The sequence below is a fragment of the Electrophorus electricus genome, chromosome 2, assembly GCF_041902795.1.
Source record: "Electrophorus electricus isolate QZ-2024a chromosome 2, ASM4190279v1, whole genome shotgun sequence".
In the NCBI taxonomy this organism is placed as follows: Eukaryota; Metazoa; Chordata; class Actinopteri; order Gymnotiformes; family Gymnotidae; genus Electrophorus; species Electrophorus electricus.
Genome location: NC_137498.1, coordinates 4,882,137 through 4,906,704, shown reverse-complemented (window position 1 = coordinate 4,906,704; position 24,568 = coordinate 4,882,137). Strand labels below are relative to the sequence as shown.

Genomic DNA, 24,568 nt, shown 5'->3' with positions numbered 1-24,568 from the left:
ATCATCCTTTATCCCAATTTCACATTAGAATAGACCCAGCAGTCAGAGTTGTGCTGTTTTGATTATTACACTACACTTTACAGAATAAATGTAGTATTTTGTACTATTTCTAGCTAGAAACCACTGATAAGCCTGTCATGGCATAAGGCAAGAAATACACTAGAAGAAAGTTGAGCTTGTGAGTGTGTGACCACAGTTCAGGTGCAGAAGCAGCACGGTTGTCACTTCTGGTCTAAAATGGGCTTTAGACTCTGATCTGGTACCCACTGCCCACTGGTTGGAACTGTGAGAAATGAAACCACAGCAGACGTCAGACATCCTGAGCTCTCAGACCAGAACAGTCTCCTCCTTCTTCTGGAGCGTTCATAAGGTGTTTTGAGAGCAAAATGTTTATTGACTTTAAAAACTGCACATATTCACATTAAGATGCCATACACTTATCAAATACTTTTCTACCACAATTTAGTCCACAAACCATATTTTCTCACACCACTAATAGATTAAGAACACTGCTGTAAAAGTGGAGCTTGTATGTTATATTTGATGTATTCACTGAGCTGAGTTATTTCATGACAAGTATTTACATGAAAGTAGGGTCATACACTGACCATGACTGCAGACATTAGCATTAGGGTATTTATACAGCAGGAGACAAACAGGGAATATCTGCGAACAATTACTGGGAGGGGTAAGAGACAAAACTCACATGAGACACATGTCAAGGAGCAGAGCAGGGGAGGAGCTACAAACTAAAACATACAAAAGCACATGGAGACAAAGACATACTAAAGCAATAACATGTAATTGTCTTCTACTCTTTACAGTGTAGCCTATAGAAACGTATACCAGGAAATATAGGACAATTGTATTTTAACTATATTAAAAAGTACACAGACTTCATAAGATGGAATCATAAGATATGCAGAAATATTTAATAATTATTTGTTAAGCAAAACATTTTTCCAGTTCTACCTGAGAAAGTCAGCTTGCTTAAATAACATTTTTATATTAACAAATAAATGTACAATTTAATGCAATTCAGCATTAAAAGAGAATTTCACACTCACTTTCAGTGAAGAGAAGACACAAACTCAGCAGCAGTCACTATGGAAACACTAGCACACACTGACAACTCTACACCCAGAACTCCACTACCACTGTGGACACACACTGACTCCAGAGATCAGTCCAGAACTCTCTCAGCAGTACTTCATTGAAGTCCACAAGGATGTCACTACAGTAATGTAGTGTCTTGTGATTCCTGAGTACACCTGAGGTCTGTTTTTTCATTGTGTAGCTTCACAGAGCCCACAGGGCCCCTGGTGCCTCTGTGAACTAGACATGCATGTTGTGGTTTCAGTGTGGGGGTGTCTGTGGGGGAAGAAAGACGAGGCTTGCGAAACCACCAGAAGGTCCTTGTTGACAACTTACCGTTAAAGCAGCCATGTAACACAGCCAGTCTATTGGTGGACAAAAACTGCATACGCTACTTATAGTGTAGCCATGACACTTTATAAACATAAAATACATAAATACAGCAAACATCACACAGCATAAATACATAAAATCAGCAATAGAGTGTAAATATAAAGTGTAAATATAGAGTGTAATAAAGTGTAAATATTTGTATTATTCTATTTATTGTGTATTTGAAAGATATTTGACAAGCCAGTTAAACAGAGCCTGGGTGATCAGTTATAATTAGACTGTGCCTTTGATATGAGCCATTACACTTAATACTAAAAATTGCTGGTTAAAACCACAAGGACCAAAACCATGACTCGCTCAGATCACATGTTTCTTTTTAAAAACAGCTCAGCTGGCACAGAGGTTCTAAATCCGGTCATTGTGGGCGTGAGGGAACTACCACCTGGCGTGACGTATCCACCCCTGACATGCTCCATCATCAATGTCACCACAAGCTTCCTCCATCACCTGGAGAAGGTGTATGTGTAGGTGGGGTTGGTGATCATGGACCTTCTGCCTCCATGCTGAAAAGAACTCCTCAACAGGATTTAGGAATGGAGAGTGGTGGAAGGTGAAGCACAACACATCATGAGTGTTCAGTGTGTACCAGAGCAGCCTGACAAAAACATGTTATTGCAGACACAAGCTAGTAGTGTTTTCCATTTATCATATCAGTGTGTAGTGGCCATGCAGAATAAGCCATACATTTTATATTTGTATAGATGCTTGATGCAAAAATATCATTTTGGAAATAGTTTTGGATGAAGTGTTTGCTTTTCATAAAGCGTGTGACATTTTGTATGTCAACACTCATGAGATCAGAATCCTCTCTGTAGTCTCTCCCCCAAACCCCCACCCACTCCCCACTTGGGAAAACACACAGAAGCACCAAACACACACATCATACACATGTAAAATACTGTAGCACATATACAATCAACCACATACATACATACATACATACATACATACATATAGATAGATAGATAGATAGATAGATAGATAGACAGATAGATAGATAGATAGATATCTATCTATATATCTATATCTATCTATCTATCTATCTATATATATATATATATATATATATATATATCTATATATATATATATCTATATATATATATAAAGTTTTATAAAAGTACAAACTTATAGACCAAAATTTTCCTAGTTAGAGTCATAATACTCTGTGTCTTAATTGTGTCAGTCTTAGTAATGTTCCTACAATTCCTACCTTATGCTGGTCTGAAGTAAGTAATTAGCAATTAGCAAGTAATTAGCACCGGTTCCTCTCTAGTGGACCGAACCACAGCGCAGATTTCAGTCCCACTTAACAAATAAAGTCAACAAATTTACTTTATTCTCCCTTAACCTGGGTGGACAAGACATATTTGGAGTCCATATTTTGCTCCTTTAGTTTAGAACAAAAGCTGCTAACATTGCTAACAAACACTGGAAGCCAACAGCAACGATAGCTAATAGGATTTGTAAATAAGTCAGATATCGAGCTACATGTCCTCAAACCTCATCCAGGTCGCGTCCCGGTGATGTTTCTTCACTTGTCTAGTTCACAGTGAGTTATACGACACACCGACTAGTCTGGGAGACATTTATTAACACTTGGATGCGGTTTGACCGGCTTGAGAGAAGTTTGTGGGCATGGATTTACGAAGGCTATATTTGAGTTGCTGTTCACTTCGAGTGTTTGCTAGCAAGGTTAGCATTTAACAGCTTTTGTTCTAAACTAAAGAGTTCTGTCGTTAGACAGAATCTGGGGTAAGTGGTGAGCTGCTGCTCTCTGCTGATCCCAGATATAAATACCTTTATGTAAATGAATGTATGAGGATGACAACACCTGTAAAGAGAAGGTAACACTCAACATCAGCAGCGTGGAGCACAAGGAGCAGATAAACACACACCTGCATTCTTACTGAGTTACACACACGCTACACACAGCTACAGCAGGACTGCTGATACACACCGTACACACTCTTCAATACAGTCTACTAAATGACTTCACAGCTACACTTATAGTGGAGAGGAAGTGTATTCAGATGAAACTCTGACAAACTAAGGTCAACACAACACACACCAAATATAGAGATGCGGTAGGTTTTGTACGTCCTCTTTCTTCCTTATCAGTCAGTGATCTATCAGATATTCTCACATTGTCAGTGAGGACGGTCTCATTCTTAGTTAAGTGGCTCCGTCCTTTGTCACAGAGACACGATGTAGAAGCTCAGGGGGTGAGACCCAACATAACCTCCCTCACTGCTGTTTGGTCAGTTCATTTCACTACGACACCCAAAGTGTGTAGTGTAAAGGCTTATTAATGAAAATAGTGTAACGCTTCTTACCTGGAGTGAGGAACAGGGTAACCGCGATGCGTGGAGTTAACATGGAGTGACACACACACTGGTGTGGGCAATCTGAAATACTTTTATTCTCTCCTGGACCACTTCAAGCCAGGTCACACGGCTACCATCACTGTATTTATACGTAAAGGAAACAGTAAAAAGCACCGTACAGCGTTACCAAAGAAAAAGGAGTGTTGAGAAGGCGAGCAGAAAGGTGACGGTGCTGACGGTGCTCTCTCTCTCTCTCTCTCGACATTACACACAACTGTGTCTCTCTCTCGACATTACACACAACTGTGTCTCTCTCTCTCTCTCTCGACATTACACACAACTGTGTCTCTCTCTCGACATTACACACAACTGTGTCTCTCTCTCTCTCTCGACATTACACACAACTGTGTCTGTTACAACAGCAGGTGGAATTAGGGCAGCCACAGAACTGGCTACCTGAGACTTTAAAAAAGTTTGAACAGATGTTTAAAGGAGTATTTAATTTCAAAACATTATTTTTATACATAATGCAGTGCATGAAACATAAGTCAGGGTGTATTTTAATTGCACATGTTCAGTTTGAGTAGTGTGGTTCAGTTTCAAATTTGATATGGAATTTGTTTGCAGGAGTAACTTGTTTGTTGGCCAAAAAACTGGTCCTCACTCTGTAAGAATGTCACTCCACCACTAGAGATGTGAACTGTACTCACACCACAAATGTACTGTTGCTTTCAGCTTCTACATATCAAAAGCCTTTTCTTGGTCTGTACAATAATGCACCGGTTAAAGGTATGAATTATGCAAGTCAATAAAAAAATACATCAATCTTATAGAAGGAAAATTGGACTTTTTAAAAATAAATGATATCAGTCTTAATAAGAAATTTGTCATTTTATAATCCCGGTGTTGCCATATGATTTACGTAAAATTGTAGCATGGGTCCACCTAGTGGTAAAACGTTAGATTGCAGTTTTTACTGGATTGCCAAGGGCAACAGTTGCTAGAAAAATGTCCCAAGAGGAAGAAGTAAGAGGAAGAAACTTTGAGAGGAACCAAGACTCAAAAGGGGGCCCATCCTCCTCTGGCCAACAATGGTCACCACTATAATAACAATTTAAAAAGAAAAATGAATTTAATAAGTGAAAAAATAAGCAATTAATGTCTAGTCCAACTTTCTAGAGGTCCTGTTATCCTCCCGAGGTGTGCATTCCCGGTGTGTTGTCTTGTATGTTGATTCACTATGATGATCTGATCACAGCAGTTGGTGCAACATCCAGGCCCCTTTGAGTCTGCCAGGGTTCAAAATCAGATTTATCACCTCTGGTTTGGTGTCAGATAAAGTAATACAAATCACAGTAACACTGCTTCTAAGCCAGTAAGTGGAGGGGCCATAATTATAAAAATATGTATACAGTTCTGGTTTGACCATTTGAGCAGTGACTGAGTCAGAAATCAGACTTCAAAATGCTCTTCTCCATTTAAAGAATGTACAATGTATGGTAGCTAGGTCTGACATTGAGGATTTTAGAGGGGATCTAATTTTTTTAATGTTTGTGCATTAGAGTGTAAGAATTTTAGTTCTTTTTCCAAATGTGTTTGATTTTATATGACTTAATGTCTGTATTGGATCTGAAAATCCCCTTGTCCTGTAACAGATAACTTTATTATATATCTCTAGGATTAGGTAAAACCATGCATATTAAAAGTAATATGTTTTAAACCATTTTATTCTTAGATTTAGTGTAGATTTTTACCAAGGGGTGAAATGTGATTGGGCCGAAGTGAAGGTGTATGAGGCACAGGAACATGAGAAATAATGATGTTGCTGGGGGCCACAATGACTGGATTTAGAACCTCTGTGCTACCTGAGCTGTTTTTAACAAGAAAAACACGTGGTCTGAGCGAGCTGTTAGTCGTGCTTTTAGTCCTTGTGGTTTTAACCAGCAGTTTTTAGTATTAAGTGTAATGGCTCATAGCAAAGGCAGAGTCTAATTATAACTGATCACCCAGGCTCTGTATAACTGGCTTGTCAAATACATAATAAATAGAATAATACAAATATTTACTTTATTACAAGAAAAAAGGATTTGTGGTGGAGGAGACATAAACATCCATAGTTTGAAACACCATTCATTACCAAAAAACAACCCGCTCTATTGCTGATTTTATGTATTTATGCTGTATGATGTTTGCTGTATTTATGCATTTTATGTTTATAAAGTATCATGACTACACTATAAGTAGCATATGCAGTATTTGTCCACCAGTAAACATGGCTGCTTTAATGGCAAGTTGTCAACAAGGAGGCTTTTTCAGCCTTCTGGTGGTTTCTCAAGCCTCTTCTTTCTTCCCCCATAGACACCCCCACACTGAAACCACAACATGCATGTCTGGTTCACAGAGGCAACAGGGGCCCTGTGGGCTCTGTGAAACTACACAATGAAAAAACAAACCTCAGGTGTTCTCAGGACTCACAAGACACTACATTACTGTAGTGACATCCTTGCAGACTTTAGTGAAGTATAGCTGAGAGAGTTCTGGACTGAGTTCTGGAGTCAGTGTGTGTCCACAGTGGTGGTGGAGTTCTGGGTGTAGAGTTGTCAGTGTGTGCTGGTGTCTCCATAGTGACAAAGCTGCTGAGTTTGTGTCTTCTCTTCACTGAAGGTGAGTGTGAAATTCTCTTTTAATGCTGAATTGCATTAAATTGTACATTTATTTGTTAATATAAAAATGTTATTTAAGCAAGCTGACTTTCTCAGGTAGAACTGGAAAAATGTTTTGCTTAACAAATAATTATTAAATATTTCTGCATATCTTATGATTCCATCTTATGAAGTCTGTGTACTTTTTAATATAGTTAAAATATAATTGTCCTATATTTCCTGGTATACGTTTCTATAGGCTACACTGTAGTAAAGAGTAGAAGACAATTACATGTTATTGCTTTAGTATGTCTTTGTCTCCATGTGCTTTTCTATGTTTTAGTTTGTAGCTCCTCCCCTGCTCTGCCCCTTGACATATGTCTCATGTGGGTTTTGTCTCTTACCCCTCCCAGTAATTGTTCCCAGATATTCCCTGTTTGTCTCCTGCTGTATAAACACCCTAATGCTAATGTCTGCAGTCATGGTCAGTGTATGACCCTACTTTCATGTAAATACTTGTCATGAAATATCTCAGCTCAGTGAATACATCAGATATAACATACAGGCTCCACTTTTACAGCAGTGTTCTTAATCTATTAGTAGTGTGAGAAAATATGGTTTGTGGATTAAATTGTGGTAGAAAAGTATTTGATATGTGTATGGCATCTTAAAGTAAGTATGTGCAGTTTTTAAAGTCAATAAACATTTCGCTCTCAAAACACCTTATGAACGTCCCAGAAGAAGGAGGAGACTGTTCTGGTCTGAGAGCTCAGGATATCTGACATCTGCTGTGGTTTCAGTTCTCACAGTTCCAACCAGTGGGCAGTGGGTACCAGAGCAGAATCTAAAGCCCATTTTAGACCAGAAGTGACAACCATGCTGCTTCTGCACCGCTGCAGCTGAGCTGTGGTCACATACTCACAAGCTCAGTTTCCTTCCAGTCTATTTCTTGCCTTATGCCATGACAGGCTTATCAGTGGTTTCTAGCTAGAAATAGTACAAAATACATTTATTCTGTAAAGTGTAGTTTAATAATCAAAACAGCACAACTCTGACTGCTGGGTCTATTCTAATGTGAAATTGGGATAAAGGATGATGTTTTAAACACAGACTAAAACTAGGACTTAAATTCAAACTGGACCTGCCATTGAGAACACACTGTAGCCTACAGTGTGTTCTCAATGGCAGGTCCAGTTTGAATTTAATTTAGTACAAAACAGGTTTAGTATGAGGAGGACTGGTATGGTTACTGATAATTTAGGTAATATTGTGTACTGTGAGGAGAGATGTCAGTACTTCACTGAGAAAAGGGACTGCTCATGTACTACCCAAACCATGTCCATGTTCAAAGGGTGATTAATAGAGTTGATCAAAATTCAAATAGGTTCTTATTGTGAGTAATGCAGGTTTTTGTTGTTTGTTTTTGACTCATTCTGTAAATCCAGAACTTCATATTACTCACAAAAAATCTTAAAGAACTTTTCTGCATAAGCAATGGTCCACAACAAATTATTGTGATGTGGAAACTGAAAAAGCAAACAAAAAGCAGGTCCTCTCACTATCTAGAAATTCTTGAATGTGGGTGTGTTTGCATGCTTATAGACTCTGGAGACATAAAGCAGACAGCATTCTGTAGTGACAGTGCATAATGGTTCAAAGTATATTTACCACTAAAACAAATTTGATACAATGAATAAAATATTAAGTACACAGGACATCATAAGATAGTGCAAACATAAAATATATCAAGCCATGAAAAAGTAATGCAAATATTTCTATGTACGCAAGCTTTGAGGTGATTAACTCTATAAACTGCATTTTAAAACTATAAACTTAGAAGAGTTTGAGAATAAGAGTGAGGGGATAATATGTCTGCTTTTTTCTCTCCTTTACATCAGACTTCACCCCCTTTGCTTTGTAATGAGCATGTGTGTCTCCTATATGGTTTCACAGATGCAGCATCATGGTCAGTGTGGGTTGTGGGATACATCACAAAGGAAGAAACAACCAGAGTCCTCACAGGTCAAAGGACATGATGGCACTGTGTGTGGTTTTGTATGTCTCTGTAAAGCTGGTGATGTGAACTTGAAAAGAAACATAAGAGCTCTGGCCAAGTTCATTTGTTCCCAGTTCCTCTCTGCTGGGTGGACATTAGGGTCTGGAGTACTGAAGAAATGCTGTGAGTGTTCTGGAGTCAGTGTGTGTCCACAGTGGTAGTGGAGATCTGGGTGTAGAGTTGTCAGTGTGTGCTGGGAAGTCAGTGGTGTTTCCATAGAGACAAGGATGCTCAGTTTGTGTTTTCTCTTTACTGTACTTCCTCTCACTAAAGGTGAGTGTGAAATTCTCTCTTAATGCTGAGTGACATGAAACTGTACATATATGTGATAATCTAAAAATGTTATTAAAGTGAGTTGAATCATTCAAGATTTATTTGGCCAAATTAGAATCATAACCTGGCTGGTCTTAGAATGAAAAATATGATTAAAAGGTCTAGAATGCAAACAGATTATATCTTTGCATGAAGTAAAGTTTATTAATCAAAAAGTCAAAAGATGTTATTTCAGAAAATGAAAAGGCAGGTTGGGGAAAATGAAGGGAAAAAAGAAATACAAAATAAATTGGTAAAAAGAGCTGGGAAAAGTTAAAGAGTAGGGCTAATTTTGTTGGAGCGCTTGGCACAGGACAAGGTGCTTTTTATAGCCTGCCATGCTCGTCTGAAGAAGATGCGTACTCTCTTCAACTTCTTGCATTCTGAGCCTTTATATTTGAAATAAAAGTAGAATTTTTAAACTGGTGTCCATGGAGTGGATGTATGTAAACTCAGATTATTGATGTGGTGCTTTGATGCTACTCACCAGCTGGGGTGTTCTCCACTTTGATGTTCTCTTACATCTACAGATGTTTATTTTTCCCAAAAATCAATACAAATGCAATTACGTAATAAAGTACAGGCACATATACCCCATAATGCACCACGCCCCCTAGCGGGCACGCGGGCGTCCCCAGACGGGCATACTTAAATAAATTACTTGATAAAATCGAATATTCTTAAAGTACAGTACATTTATCAACATAACATTTCTTAGGACTAATACAAGTACCTGCTTACCGATTTTCAGCCGTCTACATGCATCCGTTCGCCAGAAATCCCATGCTGAATACACCGTGTTTTTCGGCTAAATTTACACAAACACATGCCTGCCCTTTTAAGTTGCCTTTTACAACATTCTTCCGATATAAGAGAACTTCAATTACCATCAAATAAACACCGTGACATGTTTAAAAAAGTATATAGAATGCTAATACAGCTCTTTATTAGCTTGCTCACTTCTTAGAGCAAAAACACACGTTCGGTTCCTTCATAACCTAACACAAAATACGCAAACCTTTAGTTACATCAAACTGCACGTTACTATCCTAAAACTGTTCCTGAATAGAGCATTGTACCCTCCTTTCTTAGAATCCGTGTTTGTTATTCGTCCATCGAATAAATATTCTCTTTGATTGCTTTGCTTTTCTACCTATGGCAAGATTCCGTATTGCGTTGCTGTTCATGGTTGGCCTATCAAAAGAGCTTATAGTAATGGACCGTTGAAACCAAAGTGATTGAAACCACTTTCAGCAAATAGTATTCCGTCAGAAGAAAACATCGACACCTCATTTGCCTTGAATACTACACTACAGAGGTGGGGCGGGCCATGCGTAATCACAATATAAGGTCCTGTTGCGCACTAACGTCTTCCATTTTGGAAACGTATCGCATACGCAAGTCATTCCATTTTGGCTAGTTCGCTTTGTTTTTGTAACACGTTCCGCTTTTGGTAAAAATGTGTCATTTTTATCACAGTAATGGAGAGGAAAAGGCGATTTACAGTTTCTGATGTCCATGAGGAGCTATTTAGATTTAGCGAGGTGAGAGCGATGACGGTTCCACGGCTGCTAGCATGGATTCTGTTCAGCAAGACGCTTTTGAGCTTGGAATCGACGCCGTGCTCGATGTACCGTAAGTATAAAATTCATATAGCATGCGTGATTCTTTATTGTAAAAGTTCAGTGTTGATTACGTAATATTTAAATGTCCACTCAATTTGCTCCCATGTTGACTGAAACTCTAGTACTTGTTGTTGTATTGTTTATCGCACTGATTGTGTAAGTCGTAACTCTATCTGGATAAGCGCGTCTGCTACATGCCCTAAATGTAAAGGTAAATTATTGTTTGAGATGGCGCCTATGTATTTTGCACTAGGCATTAGCATTAGCATTGATCATCATTCTAGTTCATTGGTATCTTGGTTATGATTGTAAAGCGTCCTTGATCATGCAAAGGCACTATAGTGATGTAAATGTATGTAGTCAATGTAATAATTTTCTTATTTAGTATGGCAATTTGTATTTATTTTCATCTTCATGTCTTGCAGTGAAGAAAATTCACCCTGCCCTCCCCCATCTGAGAGATTTCACACCTCTTCTGGCCCACCCCCAGAGCCATCAGCTTCTACCCCCTGCCAATCTGTGGACACCCCTCACACCTCAGGACTGCATAGTCACAGAGGCTCCAGGAGGACACATTGGAGACGCCAGATGAGACCAAGTAGAAAATACAGTGTAGCTCTTGAATTCTTTATTGTATCTGCCTCAAACTTTGCATGTTTTTGGACAAGACCCTGGTGAATCAGGAAATGTAGAGGTTGAATGAAAATAAATCTCCAGCATCAATAGAAACACTTATAAGCCTCCAAAATCAAAGGCGTTTCTTGTTTTTTGACATTTTCTTCTCTATTAGATGAGGTCAAATGGACCCTAAATGATGGAGAAATAAGTCTGGATGTGAATGGATGTCTAACTTGGATGCCCAAGTTTCTACTTCAATTTGAATCCTCAATGATCATGGTGCTGTGTGTACAATTTCAGATATCTGGTGTTAAAGTGAACAAGTACAAATAGCTCAAAATGGCTGGTCTACAAAGTGAACAAACATCATGTCCTACTGTGTGTTCTTAATGGAAAGCTAGATTTATGCAAGAAAGTACATCTGCACCTTCTACATGGGTGCTGTGGTCCAAAGAGCAAATCTCTCCCGTTGATTCTGTGATCATAAAGTGTTCAGCAGTTCTGCTCCGGATGGTATGAACCTCCTTACAGTCCTCCTGTTTCTTGGGTGAGAAATAGTGATGAATTGTAAAGGAAATGAATCATCCATTGACCCCACCTGGGCAGTGGAAACTCCACTAATGGACAGCATATTTTGGACTACCATCTGTACAAGTCAGGAAAGTGTGAAGGCTAAATAAATAAAACTGGATACAGTCTATATAAATCATTATAATTATAGTATAAAATGATCTAAACACTTACACTTTCTCCCAGATTGGCCGAGTAATGCTGCTTAAACCCAGCAATGGTAGCAGGGTCTCTATGACTCTTGTGTCTTCTGGTAATGATATTAATTAATAATGAAGTTGTCCCTTGGCATCTAGAAAGGGCAGAAGAAAGCTCTATTGTATTGAACGATAATAAAGCTGTTTCATTTCTTTTAAAAAGTCATAACAGTTTGCATGTGTTTTTGGACAACAAAAAAAAAAACTTTAATTTTTAAGAATTAAAGCTTTATTCCTAAGAAGTAATTGAATTTGAAATGAAAATTAGGCTTTGATTACAACGCAATTTTCTACAAAACAAGACATTTTATATTCTGCATTTGTGCGCAAGATTACTTTTGTACCCCAGTTTGATATCTCTATATGGAAATGAGCAATCAACGCCTGTAAACTTTGTTTTATATACAGTTATGTAACAGAACAAATGGCCACCCGTAGCTCAATTTCTTCTACAAATGTTAATAAATGTGAATCAAAGTTTGCCTGTTGTCTGACAGTGCATAATGGCCACACTCGTGGTCTTGCAGAGGCTTTTCTAAAACAAGCGCAGAAGTCACTTTCCTTTGTCTCAGTCAACGTATTTCATCTAATGGAGTTCAGTTACGCGAATATTTTCAGCTACGCCCCATTTAGTTAGTTCATTCTCTATTCACTTATTCCGCACTTTAAAATAGTTGTGCGGTCCGTGAAATTAAACAGCTGTGACGGCCCGAGTGCCGCAGGTCCCACAAACTCCCTAGACGTAGACAGACGTTTATTAGACAAACACGAATAACGAACACAGTGGCGCTCACACCAAAAAGGCAAGATGAACATGAGCAACGTTGAACACACAATCATAAAGTGTACCACGTACGTGAACATTAGCGAGAACACAGATCGACAGGGATACACACACAGACATTAGGAGAATAACCCGGTGCAGGTGTGTGTGACTACATAGTCGTGGTTTCACACAAGACCATGAACTCCCACTGCAGGCGGCGGGCCGTACCACGTGACTAGTGGGGAGCGGAGCTCACTATTAGCCCACTAATTAGTTCTCCGTTCAGTCAAAAGTTCTCCATCATTAAAATGTATGTTCTCATTTTAAATTCGCATATTGGCTACTTGTTTATAATACGATTCCCTTATCAAATATTTAGTATCTAATTTGGGAAAAAAAAAAACTGCCTTTGTAGATAAAACTAAATTCTACTTACGTTTTGTTTTCGTTTCTCAGTACCTCTTATGCGTGAAGAATTGTTTGTAGTCTTTGTTGATGTTTTGTCTAAAATGATCGTCATCGGCAAATCCACTCAATAAACTGATCTGGGGTCAGAAATAGAATGACACACATTATGACATAATGGAGCGCTAAATTCTGTTCAGTGGCTGTTTAGAACAATGACAGAAGTGCAGCTGAAATGACATTATAGTCTCATATTATAAATCACATTTTAAAATCATTTCCCCCTCTTTATGCTATCATTTTGTTATCAGGCTCAGATTAAAAAATCTAAATAAAGTAAATATAACCTATACATGTAAACTATATATTAATTAATTAGTAATCATTCTACATAGGTACAATTCACTCACTCTGTATTCGTTATAATCCAAAGTCATTCGAACACTCATTAAGGATCAAAATGCAACGTAAACAACAACAATAATAAATTCTTAAGAAATTATACAATTTTAACTGAAAATTAGGTTAATTGATCATAATACAATGTTCAACAAAACAAGCCTTATCTTTACTCGGGTTTTTCAGTACCAAGGCTACGCAGTTAGGCAAACACTTTCTTGCATAATATATGCTTATATTATGAAATTGAGCAACTAGACAAACAGAATTAAATGCTCCGTTCATTACTGCTTCAAATGGTTTATTATTTTTTAAAAGTGCAGGATTGTAGCCCCAAAATATATCCTATATGAAGTGACCTGCATTAAGAAATTAATTGTTGATGTCACTTACTATTATTATTGGTAGTAGTATTAGTAGTATTTTGTGGGGAATCATCTTATGTTGTTGATTGGAGAATACCATTAAATAAATTAATCTTACCATCAGTAGTAGTTGGTGAAATTAATAACTTATAACTATTTGGAGATGTCATTGTTGTAGTAGGTTTAGTTGAAGCTGTTGGACTTGATGTGTCAGTGTCCACTGAAGTAAGAGTTACAGGTTTATATGGAGCCTCTGCAAGAATAGAAAAGTGTGGTCAGTTATAAGTATGAACTCTGTTTCTGTACTCTCACTGGAGATCACTTCCCATGTGTTTCTGTTTGTGTTGTATTTATACCAGGTGAAGCTCTCAGGTCTGGTGTGTATATCAGTGCAGGAACAGGGCAGCAGCCTGAGTGCTGCAGCTGATATGCATGAGATTTAACTGCACCACAATAATACATTGATTTCAAGATTTGGTTTTATGACTGATGGCAGTCTAAACAGCAAATCGTAATTGTTCAAATTCTACCTTATATGTTCAGATAACATGGAGTGCCTCTTATACGTTATCAGAAATATATGACATGTCGTCTCTAACTGGACTCCTACTAGATGTTTTCAGTGTTTCTTATAAAGTAGCTACTGAGTAGATATTTGATGATCTACAGATGTAGAGAGAAAGTCACACTCACCATCAGCAGCAAGGAGCAGATAAACACACACCTGCATTCTTACTGAGTTACACACACACTACACACAGCTAAAGGAGGACTGCTGATACACACCGTACACAGTCTTCAATACAGTCTACTGAATGTTCTGACAACTACAGTTACAGTGGAGATGAAGTGTATTCAAATGAAGCTTTGACAAACTTCTATCCCCAACACACACAACAAATATAGGGAGGCAGTAGGGTTTTATAAGTTTTTAAAAGTCATTTGGTGTGTCCTCTTTCTTCCTTAACAGTCTCACATTATAAGTGAGAATGTCATCATTCTTACTTAAGTTGGTTCGGTCCGTTGTCACAGAGATGTGGTGGCCTAGTGGGACGGACCCAAAATGACTCCCTAAGTGCTGTTAGTTCAGTCCAGCACATCTGCCCCTTTGTACATGCATCATTTATGAACGTATTTAAACCCATCTGTCACTGGAGTGGTTGTCGGTCTTTGTTCGTGCTCAGGTTGGTGTTAATGGTCGTTTAATAAATGCATGTCTTCGTCAAGAGACGTCTGCGCTTCCTGCGCCTTGCCTTGCGGCACTTGGGCCGTCACAACAAACAAAATATTTGTATTTTCTTATACCTGCATGCGGGGGGTGGCATAACGTGAATAAGTGAATAAATCATATAAAAGCAGACATTGTGTTCACTTTGTTTTCAGTAGGCTACACCAAAAGTGAGGAGGAGGCCTTCAGTATTTTGAGGAGTTCCCTTCAGTATTCTGGGAAGAGTCTCATATATAGTCAGGGCCATTGGACCTGGACTTCACCGTCTCTCACACCAATCTTATTCCCACTTCCTAAAAAAGAGAGAAGCCTGCAGCCAAGGGATCAGTTAAGATGAGGCAAAAAGCAAAAGTAAAAATAATGTATATGTAACATGCTGCAACCGTCCCTGATCTGGGCGCAGACCGTCCCCAAGGACTTCTTCTATTCAATAAATAAGTGGATGTCATGTGTAATCATTTAGCATTTTTTCTTCACAAACGCAAATATTTATTGTATAAACTGAAAAATCTTTAGGATTTAGCATTGTTGTGAATCACTAAACTAATATTTCGTTGTATAACTACTGTTTCTGAGAACTGCTTCACATCTGTGTTGCATGGAGTCGACCAACTTCTGGCCGCTGTAAACAGGTATTCCAGCCCAGGATGCTTTGACAACCTTCCACAGTTCCTCTCCATTTCTTGGTTTCGCCTCAGAAACAGAATTTTTGATGTCCCCCTCAAGTTTTCTATCGGATTAAGGTCCAGGGATTGGGCTTGCCACTCTGTAACTTTAATTTTGTTGGTCTGGAACCAAGATGCTGCTCGCTTACTGGTGTGTTTGGGGTCATTGTCTTGTTGAAACATCCATTTCAAGGGCATTTCCTCTAGCATAAGGCAACATGACCTCTTCAAGTATTTTGATATATGCAAACTGATCCATGATCCTTGGTATGCGATAAATAGGCCCGACACCATAATAAGAGAAACATCCCCATATCATGATGCCTGCACCACAATGCTTCACTGTCTTCAGAGTGTACTGGGGCTTGAATTCAGTGTTTGGGGGTCATCTGACAAACTGTCTGCGGCTCTTGGATCCAAAAAGAACAATCTTACTTTCATCAGTCCACAAAACATTTCTTCATTTCTCTTTAGGCCAGTCCATGTGTTATTTGGCAAATTGTAACCTCTTCAGCACATGTCTTTTTTTTAACAGTGGGACTTTGCGGGGGCTTCTTGCTGATAGATTAGCTTCACACAGGCGTCTTCTAATTGTCACAGTACTCACAGGTAACTTCAGATCGTCTTTGATCACCCTGGAGTCTTTGCCATTCTGGCTATTCTTCAATCCATTCAAATGGTAGTCTTCCATTTTCTTCCACATGTCTCTGGTTTTGTTTTCTATTTTAAAGCATTGGGGATCATTTTAGCTGAGCAGCCTAACATTTTCTGCACTTCTTTATATGTTTTCCCCTCTCCAATCAAAGTTTTAATCAAAGTACACTGTTCTACTGAACAATGTCTGGAACGACCCATTTTCCTCAGATTTTCAGAGAGAAATGCATGTACAACATGTGTTGGCTTCATCTGTAAATAAAGGCCACCTGAGTGACATCTGTTTTTTCACAGAAGGAATGACCTCACTAATTGAACTCCACACTGTTATTATTTTGAACACACCTGTTTCAATTAATTATTCAATTACACAAACTCAGGAGCATGCATATAATGAATGTTGGGTCTGATGGTTTTCTATGACTCTGCTACACCTACTGGTAAATTATTTACCATGTAGTAATATAATTTCTACCAAAAACAGTGATTGATCTGATTAGTCATGTTGGACTGCTATTATTTTGAACACAATGATATATATATATATATATATATATATATATATATATATATATATATATATATATATATATATATATATATAGATAGATAGATAGATAGATAGATAGATAGATAGATAGATATATATATATATATATATATATATATAGATAGATAGATATATATATATATATATATATATATAGATAGATAGATAGATAGATAGATAGATAGATAGATATATAGATATAGATATTATTCCAAGTGTTGCTTGTTGACATTTATTTTGAATTTGTCTTATTTTCTCTTAAGTTGCAGTGTACTCATTTATAGTTTTATTAAAACTCCTCAGGAACTGCAGTGTCTCATTTATAGCTTTACAATGTAATATAACTGATTTGAATTTAACCTAAATAAAAATTAATTGAAAAGTTGTTCATCTATACAGTGCAGGCTATACAACTCTAGGTAGGAGGCTAGGCAGGATGCATGAACGAGCCGACAAAAGTTACGTTTATTAACACCAGACAAAAGACAATGTAGCACATAGGCTAATACATGGTCAATCACCGACAACATCCACTACTAAACAGGAAAGTTATATACACGCACAGTAACGACACAAAACAAGAAGCAGGTGTGAAACACGGGGAGGGCATGGCTATATGAATGAACACACACGCACACACACACACACATCTGGGAGGAGGGGCCGTACTGTGAAAATTTACACATCATTTATTATTTCATAAAAGCCAAATGCACTACTACTAAATAAATTACATGCAAAAAAGATAACAATTCACAGAAGTATTCAAATTACCTTTCAGCAGATTAACCCCTAATGAGGCATTTACAGTGATGAAACAAATAAAATACTTGCCATTTACTGGCTACCATACATGTTTTTGTATGTTTGTTTTTTGTCCATTTGCTTGATTGCATTTGTGTGTGTGTGTGTGTGTGTGTGTGTGTGTGTGTGTGTGTGTGTGTGTGTGTGTGTGTGTGTGTGTGTGTGTGCATGTGTGCTTAAATTGAATTTAATTTGATGCTGGCATATTCTGTATAATCTGCATTATCCATTGGAGTGGATGCTAGTTTGGTTTTCTGACTGTGTACTACAGTGGAGTAAGTGACATCATCCTGTAGGAATAACACATTAACAATTGTTACATAACACACATGTTTACAAAACACACATTCAGTATGATACACACCTGTTCTTGTGCTGTTTTGCATTTTGCTTTTGGATTTACAGTTGCGTATAGGACACACAAATCTTCCTGCAGAAACACAGAAATGGAAAATTAGCAAACTTGTGTAAACACTAAAACACACTTCACAAAAAGACTGTATATAGGAGTCTATACATGCACACAATTGCACAATTGAAGTGCACCAATTACCTTTATGCACCTATGACCATCATGCAAAAGGCAACAACAATATCCTATATGTGGTGTGAAATCACTGGTACATGTCCAGAACATGTCTCCGTTTTCATATGAATGCAGTGATAAGAGCTGTGCTCCATAAGGGCACAGGTGAAGTGAAACACAGGTAGAATTTAGTGGTCAATCATCCTTGTTCAAAGAAGGACAATATAACCAGCCTTAATACCTACAGGTCAGAAGCTTTAACATCAGTAGTCATGAAATGCTTGGAGAAGCTGGTTCTGTCTTACGTCAAGTCTATCACTCCCACTTCTTTGGACTGATATAGTTTTACAGAGCAATCTGCACTATGCACAGTCACAATCAACACTATGTCTGTACTCATCTGGACCTTCTAGGATCCTATGACAGAGTCATGTATCTAGACTTCAGCTCTGCTTTCAACACAACTAAAAGTGGAACCCTGTGTCTGTCAGGGCATTTTCATCTACCTGTCAGATAGAAAGTAGCTTGTGTGCCTGGAACCTTATCTGTCAGAGCCCCTATCCATCAGCACTGGGGTTCCTCAAGGCTGGACACTCTCAGCCCTCCTCTTCTCTTGCTACACCAACAAGTGCATCTCCAGCTATCATCAAGCAAATGACCCTAACAGGACTCGTTAGCAACACTGACGAAACTGCTAGTGGAGTCAAGTGGCTCGTCTGGCTTTGTGGTGCACTGAAAACAACTTGGAGGTCAACATGCAAAAAGCAGTAGAGATGGATGATACATTTCTGAAATAAGACAACTGTCCATCTCCCTTTGTAACTCAGTACAGTAAGTGATGTGGAGTCTGAGCTTCCTACACACCACCATCTCCACTGATTTCAAACTGGAGATCACAACAGCCATCATCAAAAACATTCATCAAGAGCTGCTTTGTATCAGAAACTCACCATGGACCCCACACAACTAGGGAACTCCACACACTATCTGTATAAAACCCTCTGCCCAAGTATTTGGTACTGCTTCAACAAAACCTAAACTTAACCTGTTAATACAAAGTAGCACTCACTTGAACAGGTGAACAAAGCACAGCAGAACAATCCTGTAAAAACACACACACACACACACCATGGAAGATTTGACCTTGAAGGACATGTGCCAGTAATGATGTGGAGGTTGTTTTTCTTATGTTAGAGTGGATGGTATGTGAGCATTCACCTGTGTCTCCTGCTCTCTCTTCTCTTCTGTTTGCCCCTTTCTTAGCCTCGTTTGTCCAGTGTGACAGTGTGATCCACAACTTGTATGCGTGCATGCGTGCGTGCATGTGTGTGTGAGTGTGTGTGTATGTGTATGTGTACATTTGTATCTCCAGCACAAGACCCCCACGAGACCCAGCAGCAGGAGGAGGACAGCTCCCACAGCAGTAGTCATGAGAATATATAATAAATCACCAGCAGGGTTTTGGACATCTGAAGGCAAACGTTATACAAATGTTATGTGTATTTGTGTGTGCGTTAGTGTTTGTGTTTTTACACAGCATGCATTTTAATTGCTTTTTAAGATATTAGGAGACCATGTTGATATGCAGTAAATGCATGTTACCGTCAGTCAGAGTCTTTGCACTGTCAGTAGTGGAAGCATCAGCTGGAGCCTTTGCACTTGTTTTGCCATCAAATCTTGATGTAAATTCTGTTGTTGAGATTCCTGGAGAGGAACATGTGTTTGTTAGCATAAGATGGTGTACTGCTTTAGTACTACTTGTGTTTGCAAGTTTGGCTACAGTACTGACCCATTATAAATGTGTATAGGAACATTCAGGGTGGTTTACATTCGTGACACTAGTAGACATGTGACTGCACCTGAGTGGGGGGGCAGGTGAACAAGCTCATCAGCGCATGTTTAAAAGTTTATTTAAAAACTAATTTTTATAATGAAGTGTTGACTTTCCAAGTAATGGTGTTATATTATAGAGTTAGCACTAATGCAATGGAATTATCCCTCTTGAGCATTGTGATACGGCCACAAAACAAATCAAATTATGTCAAAATAAAATTCCTAATGAAGTATTAGAAGTATTTGAAATATATATTTTAAATCTGTTTTGTATGTTGACCAAAAAGCTGTCAATGTGGGTGTATAGCCTGTAATTAGACTTTTGTGGTTGGGAAATACAGTTTCGCACTGTCACTTTATTGACTGTCATAGTCAGGACACATGAAGAAAAATGCCATTTTCAGTTAAAACATGTCTTTGGACAATTGGGAATACATCTAATATTGGGTGAGATGAGTCAAAAACAGATCACTTCTGTCATTTTGGATAAAGCCTTTAGTCAAACTAGTGTGACTGAAAAATAGTTTGATGCTGGTACTTCCTTAGGACACATGATTTTGGACTTATGAAAGTTAATAAAAAATACAATTTTGAGGTAAAACATATGTATTTGGACAACTGGGAGCACATCTAGTACAAGATGCTAAGTCAAAAACAGTGGATTTCTGTCATTTTGTGAAGTATTGTGAAGTAATACATTTTACATCAAATTTTTATTTTTCATAAATGTTGACATGTGCTCACTATGATATCAAAATGCCAGTGCAAAACAGTATTTCCCCAACCACAGTAGTTTGAGGTTTCAGTTCACACAGTTCCTACTTACTGTTTGTGGATGGTCATAGTTAGGACACATAACTCTTTAAGAAAAATGTCATTATGAGGTAAAATAGATAAAATAGTTATTTGGACAACGGAACACATCTAGTACTAAGCAATGAATCAAAAACAGGACATTTCTGTCACTTTGGGTGTATAAGATGTAGTGTGGCTGGGAAACAATTTTACACTGGCAGTTTATTGATACTGTCATGGTCCAACTATACACTTTAGAAATAACATGAAAGACAAAATGAGGGTCAGTGACATTATGGATTGTTTCCAGAAGATTAAGTCATGATTTAAATCCCAGTCAAGTATTTTTAAAGTACAAGACAACTTTAACCACAAATACACCCCTATAAAAATGGATGAAATGTATATTTACCCTGGACTTGTTTTAGCTGTCCTTTTGCAAACAAACATCTACCAAGTGTCACGTCGACCGAACTCCAAGCACACTACAACACCCAACATGCCATTCGTCGCAAGGTCAAGGACTCATCCAATCATACACATTCATTCAGATCCTCATCACCAGAATATTGACAGCAGCTGTTTTCTACTTCCCACCTGTATATAAACCTCTTTAGACCTCACCAGCATTCCGAGGTATTGCCACTAGTTTCGACTGTGCATACCGAGCGTTATTTCCTTGATTGCTTTCCCATGTTTCGTTTGTGCTTTTTGCTCTCCAGACTACTGATTTTTTCCTACCCCGTTTGTATAGTTTGCTTGGTTTGTTATTGCTCTTTGGTTGTTGGACTCGGACTGTTTACCTGTATGATTTGGATTACCCCAGCCTTGGCTTTCCTTGTTTTGACCCTGGCCTGTTCACCCATCACAAAGTTGGAACAAAATAAATCTCTCTCTACATCTGCGAGCATCTGGCTTTACCTGTCCCACACACCAAGCCACATCAGTGAGAAAACACTACCCAAGTGACCTGTAGCATTCATACTATGTCCAGTATATCAGCCTTTGATGGTCTAAGAGTGCTCTTTAGGTGTAACAGGTGCTACAGGTACAATGTAACACTAGTTTGCTAAAGTTCAGTTTATTTATGAGATTATCAATGCACTAAGCATATGGATCTAAGTTACTTACCTTTAAAAGTGAGTTTGATGTATAGTTGTTCATATTCCTTATGCATACAATCGCAATCTCCCTCATCTTCATCCGTCAGGTGTGATATGAGTAGAGAGAGATTTCCTGGAGCGTGAGCAGTACCTAGCTGATCTCTGTTTCTGTGCTGTTTACTCTCACTGGAGATCACATCCCATGTTTTTCTTTTTGGGTGGTATTTCTTCCAGGTGAAACTCTCAGGTTTGGCAAGCAAGTCTATGCAGCTGCAGGGTAGCAGTACTGAGTCTCCTGTATGTGCAGTGATGTGTTTTGTCTCCCTGTTGTGTTCCAATACGCAACCTGTAAAAACACACCCCACTGTCAGACTCCACCACATTTGCTTGTTAGATTAATAAATATTTATTTTAATATTATATGATTTTTAGCATTGTTCTAATGACATTCACTATCCTTATAACAATGATAGTTATAACTGAGCAATTTGGTTGCTCCATTTAGGTAACAATTTGAGCTTTGTTTGTTAATGCAGTTCACTTCATATAGGATACTGTAAGGGTTGGTACCAGGCCAAGGCGTCAAGTCAACCACACCACTAATCAGGTTTAACACCCAACAGCTGGGTTAGACCTAATAAAAGCCCCGTGACCCAGTCATTCAGAGCTGGGTGTTTGCTAAATATTTGAGCCAAGCTCCTAGCTGGTAACTTCCTGCTACACCTCACTTCTTATCTGTGAGGGTGTTTGTGTTTTTACACCTTCCCTCTCGAATCTGTCTCTCTCCCAAGGCTTCCCTTAGCCATTCAAGTTGTTCCCTGTTTTCTGGTCTTGTTTGGGAAATTTTAGTTTGGTTTTCCTCAGTGCATCGGGGTTGCCATTTCTTCCTGTTACGTCCTTTGTTCTCCCCTTTTCCATGCTCGGCATGGTGTTTAGTTTTTTTCCTTTTGTTTTACCTGATCCAAGATCTAACTGTTTTGGACAAGGGTGCACCCTTGTTAGAGTGTGGTTGCTCACCCAGTAGGCTATTAGTATCATCACTTAGATGACCTGGGTTCAAGCCTGCATTACATATATGTTCTTGAACTGTTTTACAGATAATCTTTCCTACAAAGGGCCATACTGATAGATACTTTGTTTCCCAGCATTCATACGTGACTCTACACTGGATCCTACTTTTCAAAGCCCTATTAATATGATCAGTTAATTATTCATGTTGTGTTTATGACCTGATTATATATAATCTTGCATTCAGAATGTGATTGTGTTTATTTTTGATGGGGTGTGATGTTTGGTTGTTAGATTGTAGATTGTGTTGTGGTGGTTTTTCATGGTGCTTTTATTACCTAGTTTGATTTTTTTTTTTTTCAAACTACCTTTCAGGAATTTCTGCTAAGCTTACTGTGGCCTGCACAGTGTTGTATTACCAAAGCTTGAGGAGCTGAAGACAGACCTGGTAGCTGTTAAAGAAACACACCACCTAATGGTGGCAGGTTATGGTGGGGCTCATGAAGACATTGAAGACCCATATGAGGATGTCACCACAGATGCTTCAACAGATGATGAATTCTAGACTCCATCCTGTCCACTGCATTTACCACATTAATTTCAAATCTGTATGCCTATATAATACATGTAATGACGTTTTTATCCTTGTCTCTTTGTAGCTAGGTTGTTTGGTTGGGTGTTCTTTATAGGCTATAAGAAAATTAAAAAATGTATGCTAACCTTATTTCTTTTCAGCAGTAATTAACCTTTGTGAAGATGTGATCAAAACGTTGTGTTATAAAGCACATATTGGAATAACCCCTGTAAAAACCATGTGCAGGTTATTTTGGGGCTACAATCCTGCACTTTTAAAAAATATATTTTTAAAAAATAATAAACCATTTGAATCAGTAATGAACGGAGCATTTAATTCTGTTTGTCTAGTTGTTCAATTTCATAATATAAGCATATATTATGCAAGAAAGTGTTTGCATAACGGCGTAGCCTTGGTACTGAAACACCAGAGTAAAGATAAGCCGTTTTGTTGAACATTGTACTGTGATCAATAAGCCTAATTTTCAGTTAAAATTGTATAATTTCTTAAGAATTTATTATTATAGTTGTTGTTTAGGTTGCATTTTGATCCTTAATGAGTGTTCAAATGACTTTGGATTATAGCGAATACAGAGTGAGTGAATTGTACCTATGTGGAATGATTACTAATTAATTAATATATAGTTTACATGTATAGGTTATATTTACTTTATTTATTTAGATTTTTTAATCTGAGCCTGATAACAAAATTATAGCATAAAGAGGGGGAAATTATTTTAAAATGTGATAGTGTGATTTCTGATATGAGACTATAATGTCATTTCAGCTGCACTTTTTTCATTGTTCTAAACAACCACTGAACAGAATTTAGCGCTCGATTATGTCATAATTTGTGTCATTCTATTTCCGACCCCAGATCAGTGTACTGAGCGGATTTGCCGATGACGATCATTTTAGACAAAACATCAACAGAGACTACACACAATTCTTCACGCATAAGAGGTACTGAGAAACGAAAACAAAACGTAAGTAGCATTTAGTTTTATCTACAAAGGCAGATACTAAATATTTGATAACGGCCCGCCGCCTGCAGTGGGAG

At 38.1% G+C, this 24,568-nt stretch overlaps 4 long non-coding RNA genes across 5 annotated transcripts; 2 read left to right on the top strand and 2 right to left on the bottom strand.

Annotated features, from left to right (window-relative positions):
• Positions 1-3,011: 3,011 nt before the first annotated feature.
• LOC145647041 (uncharacterized) lies at positions 3,012-8,815 on the top strand. Of its 2 annotated transcripts, none has more exons than XR_014116267.1 (3): positions 3,012-3,039; positions 6,173-6,478; positions 8,410-8,815. It is a non-coding gene; the product is annotated as an uncharacterized LOC145647041 (long non-coding RNA). The 2 variants fall into 2 exon arrangements; XR_014116266.1 differs by having other exon boundaries at positions 3,018-3,182.
• Positions 8,816-8,962: 147 nt separating this feature from the next.
• LOC145647030 (uncharacterized) lies at positions 8,963-9,722 on the bottom strand. Its single transcript, XR_014116263.1, has 3 exons — positions 9,566-9,722; positions 9,312-9,348; positions 8,963-9,213 (listed from the first exon to the last, which is right to left on the bottom strand). It is a non-coding gene; the product is annotated as an uncharacterized LOC145647030 (long non-coding RNA).
• A 477-nt stretch (positions 9,723-10,199) lies between these two features.
• On the top strand, positions 10,200-12,315 carry LOC145647019 (uncharacterized). Its single transcript, XR_014116261.1, has 2 exons — positions 10,200-10,459; positions 10,875-12,315. It is a non-coding gene; the product is annotated as an uncharacterized LOC145647019 (long non-coding RNA).
• A 4,815-nt stretch (positions 12,316-17,130) lies between these two features.
• On the bottom strand, positions 17,131-19,901 carry LOC145659968 (uncharacterized). The gene is made up of 4 exons (XR_014126169.1): positions 19,799-19,901; positions 19,266-19,665; positions 18,035-18,100; positions 17,131-17,960 (listed from the first exon to the last, which is right to left on the bottom strand). It is a non-coding gene; the product is annotated as an uncharacterized LOC145659968 (long non-coding RNA).
• Positions 19,902-24,568: the final 4,667 nt, after the last annotated feature.